Here is a 6581-nt window from a genome sequence, read left to right as displayed (position 1 = left end):
ATCCTGCCACAATCGGTCCCAAAACATCCCAGCTAGATAGTTAATGCCGTAATGTTAAACATATTCTTCATAAGTCTTTTTTTATTATTCCCTGAACGCACAATCCAAATTTTCTTCAAAACTTGCCATTTTCAGCGTGTAACTTGCTAGCTCGAAGTTTGTTGTTGTTTCCCGAAATGAACGTTGAGTTTTGCAAGGCGAGGGACATCCAACAGAATATATTCGCCATTATTATCCGTGAAATGTTGTTGATCCAGCCTTTAGTATGGTATGCTTTAAAATGTCATTAAGTATAGTAGGCCAGATAAATGTCATAAAAGTCATAGTATGTCATAAAAATGGCATCATAAAAAAGTCATAGTATGCTATAAAAATGTCTGAAAAAAGTCATATAGCATGCCATAAAAATGTTATAAAAAAGTCATAGTATATTATGCCATAAAATGTCATAGTTAAGTATTAGTAGTATAGTATAGTTTATCATAATAGCCACCTCGAAGGGCATTACCCACTTAAACCATGGTCCATTGCCAAATATTTTACAGATCATTAATTTATATTTTCATGCATTTTGCGACCAAAATCCAAGCTTTATTCGAACAATAACTCAGTTTGCTATTTTGAACAGCAGATGATCGCTAAGATACAAAGTATTAGAGGAGTAGTGTAACTTTTTGCAGCACTTCTAAATAAAATATTAAGATTTCATGCATTGTTGTAGAACGGTGAACAGACACCTGTTTCCCCAACAATACTTTGTAGGTGTCCTATATTACATTTTAATGGACACCCTGCTGCCAATCAGAATCAATTATTCACCCAGATGATAGTATAGTATGTCATAAAAATTTAATAAAAACTTACTTCCTATAACCAATTGAAAATTATAGTCAGGTAGCATACAGTACAGTATCTGCTGCCGTGCATTCAACAAGACATGGGTTGAATCAGTTGTCACAAAATAATACTCCCTAGAAGCATTTCATTTATCATAAGTGCAGTGGTAAATGCAGTCTGTATGTACTCCAGACACGTGTTCTGTAAATAGGTGGCCTCAGCCCTGCTTTAGTGGTCCCCTGTAAGCCAATTGGGATCTTATATACGATGGGGATGGGCTTATATGTCGCTGGTGATTGTGGGGGCTATTCTCATTGCAAGAGTATTAGTGGAGCTAAAAGCACTTATAGCATCAGAGCCAACTTGGTTATGGGGGCATGTTACTTTAAAAGAAACAGTAAAGAGATAAAAGAGAGGGTTAATCCAGAAGCTCCTTAGGAAGTGGTACACTCCCATCATAGTCACTTGCAGATGGACCTTTAGGTTTCTAGACATGTTTGGCAAGTTAAAGGGCCTCCTTAGTGGCCCGCAGGTGCCAGTGGCTTCGGAGACTCCAGCTCCAGCTAAGGTAAGACTTGTTTTAAAAACAGTGTGCTGTATATTCAATGATTAAGTACAAATGTTCTTCATAGTAAGATATGTTATTCATTTCTAGTGTGAAAGAGTATTGGATTTTCCTGTGATGCTCTTACAAGTACAATAAGTACTGATCTGATACTAATACTAGTAATACTAAAATGATACTAAAAAAAAAGTATTACGTCCAGCCTGTAAAACAGCAAATTTGGTTACATTTGTTTTCCCCCAAGATCACAGCAGTGGCTTCTTATCTGCTCCCCATCCATTCAATTGTTAGTACTCTTGCCAACAACAAATCACATAAAATTGTTTCATTGCACAGACCTCATTGAAATTGCTCATTATCCAACGGGCAAAATTAATTTCATCTCAAACACAGCTTGTTTTCTTAAAAAAAATAAAATAAAAGCTCTCTTAATTAAAATGTCTCGCTACTGACTGTGATTTGACTAATGAAGCTGAGCATCTGACTTTGTGGAACATGTTGATTTTGTCTTGTAGGATGAAAAGCCAGCCAATAAGGAGAATGAGGCCAAGAAAGTGGACAAACCGCAAGGTAAGTTATCATTCATTTGAGAGGCTCTACGGCACATTTAGAAATTGTATGTCCCTTGTTTTGTTTTGTGTCAGATGAGCTTTCTTTATGATGATTCAAATTCACTGTCCTTTACCTCTCGTGTACCAAAGGCTGTGGTTAAACTGTATACCAGGCATACTGTGTAGACTGGAAGTTTCTGCTGGCACTTTTTGCTAAAATGATCTCTGCGCTTACTTGCAAGCTCACCAATAGTAGTTGCTCTCAAAAGTTAGACAGTATCGGGGAGCTTCAAATGGCTGTAATCAGCTGTGTGTGCACTTGTAAGGCCCAGATGTTGATCAAGAAGAAAATCAGAGAGGCACATGCATGACACACATTGACTGTTGAGAACTTATCAATAAGAAGTTCTTAAGCTTATTTTCCCTGCTTTCCGAGGTCTATAACATAAATTGAAATTCAGTGACTTGTTGATTGTGTCGCTTTCAGTTCAGACACCTGTCATGTAGCAATTGTAGCATCAAGCACAATGGGTATGCCATCAATCTATGTCCTGTCACCAAAATACAGCTGATTATACTCTTAATTTATGTCCCTAAAAAGCTGAGAGTTGCAACTTAACAATCCTCTAACTATAGCAAAAATAATCTAGCCTTATGGATGTTGTGAATCTCATTCATAACTTCTGTTCACACTTTGTGTCTTTCTCCGAGACAGCATGTCTGTATACCATTGCAGCACAGCTACAGCCCAAAAACTGAGCGAACATTCTTAAAATGTGATTTTCATTATAATTCCTTCCAATGTAATTGATACTGACCTTAGATACTATATAGTTAGTGTCATCCAAACTTAATTCTTAAGAAAATAACCCATTTCAACAATAATTATGTTATTTGTATAGCACTTTGCAAAAACAAAGTTACAGGGAAACAAGTAAAGTAAAACAAAATTAATTAAACAAAGTAAATTAAATTCATAAGAATGTATATAATTGATAACATGCAAGGCTTTAAAAAAACGAGCACTACAAACATCAAGTCTGAAGGAGATGAAATGTAATTATGATTGTTGCCCTTTCTAAAAAATCAACCCCAGCCCCAGCAGCAGCCCCAACCCCTGCCCCAGCAGCGGCGACCCCAGCAGCAGCCCCAGCTGCCCCAGCCCCAGCAACGGCGGCCCCAGGCCCAGCAGCCCCTGCTCCTGCTCCAGCAGCGGCCGCAGCCGCCCCAGCTAACCCTGATCAAGCTGGACCTGAGGGGTAAGACCTGCATCCATGGTAGTTTCGGTAGTTTCCAATAACTTTAGAGACATCAACACGCCTTCATCATCACAAAGGGTTTGTTGTAACCTGATTTGTTAGCGTACCTTTAATTACAAGGGAGATGCATTAAAGGTATAACTTAAGCAATTAATTAGAGTAGATGTAGCTTACTAAAACACCCACCTGCCAAGACTCCGAAAGTTCAAACAAACTAGTATTTAATTAATCACCAAATGGACACTAATTAATCAGATTACCTGGCAAGATGGCAGAGAGAGAGAGATAGTGACAGAGAAAGCCCTCAGTGATGAGTGTAGCATGTGAGATCTTTATCCCCTGGCGCAACATGCATGTTACGAAGGGGTTGACCTGAAAGTGGATTAAAAGCTTTTCAGCTTTTTAAGTTTAAGGAGCTCACCAGGGCTGCTTCTGGCCCAGCAAGAAAAAAACATGAAGGCGACAGATTCGGCTGATGCTCCAGCCCCAAATGTTTTTCTCAAAAGCCCTGAATCCGTTTAGGGTTTTAAAACAACTTCAACTTTTTGTCCTTTTCCCCTCAGTCTCTCTGACTGGACCAGCAAATCAATGGAGCAAAAGTTAAAAAAATAAATCTGGAAAATATCACCATTCATTCTGTGAACTAAAAATAGGTTTCAAGATTAGTAGTGCTGTTTAGGCCAAGTTTTCTGCCCTACATATGTTATATAACTTCAAAACAGTATCATCAGGCTATTTTTGGCTTTTTTTTTTAGGTGGCAGGAGTGAAAATCTGATTTCAGAATGATAAAGACAGTTTGAGAGATTAAAATTTAAAAAAGGATGTAGGCTCTACAGGATGATTCTTTTCCTCAGCAACTATCATGTTTTCCCAATGATTGATTTTTAGGCTTTCTATTATCAAATGGCTTAAAAATATATATGCTGCCACTTTTCTCGTTTGAAAGCCATGATGTCTCTCTCCAAATTCTCTGGGCGGGCAAAGCAGAGAAAGGGGAGGTAACCTTCCAGATCGGCCCATCTGAGCTTTCATTTTCTCAAAGGCAGAGCAGGATACCCAGGGCTCGGTTTACACCTATCACCATTTCTAGCCACTGGGGGACCATAGGCAGGCTGGGGGAACGCATATTAATGTTAAAAGTGAAATTTTCATGCCAGGGGACCTTTAAGGCACTCGTGCCAGATTATGTTTTGCTGGCTGGTGAAGATGTAATAACATACTGTATACTGTAAAGCTTGATTATGGTTGTGCGGAGGCTCCACGCAGAGCTTTCGCTGTAGCCTGTGTGGCCTGAAGTTTATAATTGTACGTTGGTGTGTGCGTCGATCTCTTAGCAGGGCCAGCCTGTGTGTGTGTGTGTGTGTGTGTGTGTGTGTGTGTGTGTGTGTGTGTGTGTGTGTGTGTGTGTGTGTGTGTGTGTGTGTGTGTGTGTGGGGAGTGTGTGGTAGAGCGAGTAAGAGAGTGACGGCAATTAGCTTTGGAGCGAGTACCAACTTCAGAGTCATAGTGAGAGAGGATTTTGGAATCTTATTTTGGGATGTCTGATCCAGACCGTTATTTTGAAAACTACAGTACTATTAAACAGCAAAGTCTGCGTGATCTTGGATTATAAAAAAAAAAGAAGGATCTTTTAAAAACACCTCTTACATCTATATATTTAAATTTATGATGGACATTAATGAATAAATTTGAGCATTTGAATGCAGATCTCTAAAGTTTGCCATAGTTTAAGGCACAACACCACAACTGACAAGGTTTAAGGTGTGTTCTTTTTTAATCTATAATTTCATTAATATACTGTTTTTTTTACACTATCTTTGTACAGTATTTACACTGCGTTGCCAGTTTATTAGGTACACCTTGCTAAAACTAGTGCAGTCTAATACAACAGTTCTGCAATAAATCCTACCTTCACAACGGTTATAATGTTCAGTTTTTGTTGAAACTGTTTAAGAGAGTTGCTGATTTAACTGCAAGGTCATTTTGGTCGACTGCAGTTTTAATTTAATTCAGTTCAATTGAATGAACTTTATTTATTGGTTCGGAAGTTGTTTTGAGTTATACATATAGCTGTTTCTGTTATTTAGCCTGTCCTCATTGATATAAATGGGGTGGACAAACATCTGTCAGTATAACGCATAACAATTGAACAGCACCACAAACTGCAGAGTGTTTCTTGTATCGTGTGACCTTCTACTAGTTAGCAGGAAAAAAAAGCTGCAGCCTTCAGGCTAGATTAAATCTTTAGAGGCTTCCCATCAGTACTGTGACTCATAGCCACCAGAGGGTAGCCTCTGCTGCACTTTTGGCAGAAGAGAGGCATTCCACTCACCTGAGTTGGGTTGTAACAGCTTCCAAAGTCCCTTTCTTTCACTTTCCCAAACTAATGTTAATCACTCAACTGTGAAGGACTACATCAGCATAGTGCACCCAATGGAAAGACTACATCCTACACTGTGTTAATGAAGTGGTGTCAACGTTGTACCTTCCTGTTTTAGTTTGTTGTAAACTATTTTAAGAATATTTAATTGTCTTTGATTTGATGAAAGTACTTAAATATAGATTTAGATAAAGCTTCGGGCAGTTACAGTGCAGCGGTGCAGTTTGTAATGACTTGACACAAATACATTTGGCTCCTCCTATTAGCTAAAAGTAATGCTTAATTATGTCCACTAGGGGGTGACATATGATCACTGATTTCCCATTCCTGTACTGTACTGCTGAGGCTGAAGTTGTATGTCAGCTGAGCCTTTCCACTTAAAATGTAATTTCACAGTATAAATGTCTTTATTTGACGTAAAGAATCACATTGCTATGCTAAGCCATGTGTGAAAAGCAGTAGACATTCAATAACAGATTGACACCGCAGCTGCTGGTTTTACTGACTTGCTCTTTCTCTTTTCTTTAAATTACTTAAAATGAATTAAACCAGCCACAGTAGCGTGTTCCTTTTTGCTGGAATAAAAATGCACACATTCAAGCCCTTCTCACTACTCTAGCTTTGTATTTATACTTGTAGTTTTTTTTTGTAAGTATTTTTACTAAAAATTTAGCAACTTGCGGGCAGCAGAAATTGATAGTTTATTGAAAGTTGATATTTAAACATTAAGCTGATACAGCAACATTAGCATTTGTTACAGTTTTGTTTCTGGCAACTTGGTGAACGTTAAGTCTAATATTAATTCTGTTCTGCATCTCTACTGACAGATAAAATATGTAACTTTTCTGCATTAAAATGTCTAAAATCGACTAGACCTATGTTAAATATGTTTGATGAGTTGTGTACTTACAATTTTCCCAAATGTTATTAACAAACCCAGAATAATCTGTAATTTTATCCACGGTAGCCATTTGGTTGTCGTCGCCTA

This window comes from Perca fluviatilis, chromosome 22, assembly GCF_010015445.1.
Source record: "Perca fluviatilis chromosome 22, GENO_Pfluv_1.0, whole genome shotgun sequence".
Lineage (NCBI taxonomy): Eukaryota > Metazoa > Chordata > Actinopteri > Perciformes > Percidae > Perca > Perca fluviatilis.
This window is presented reverse-complemented; position numbering follows the sequence as displayed.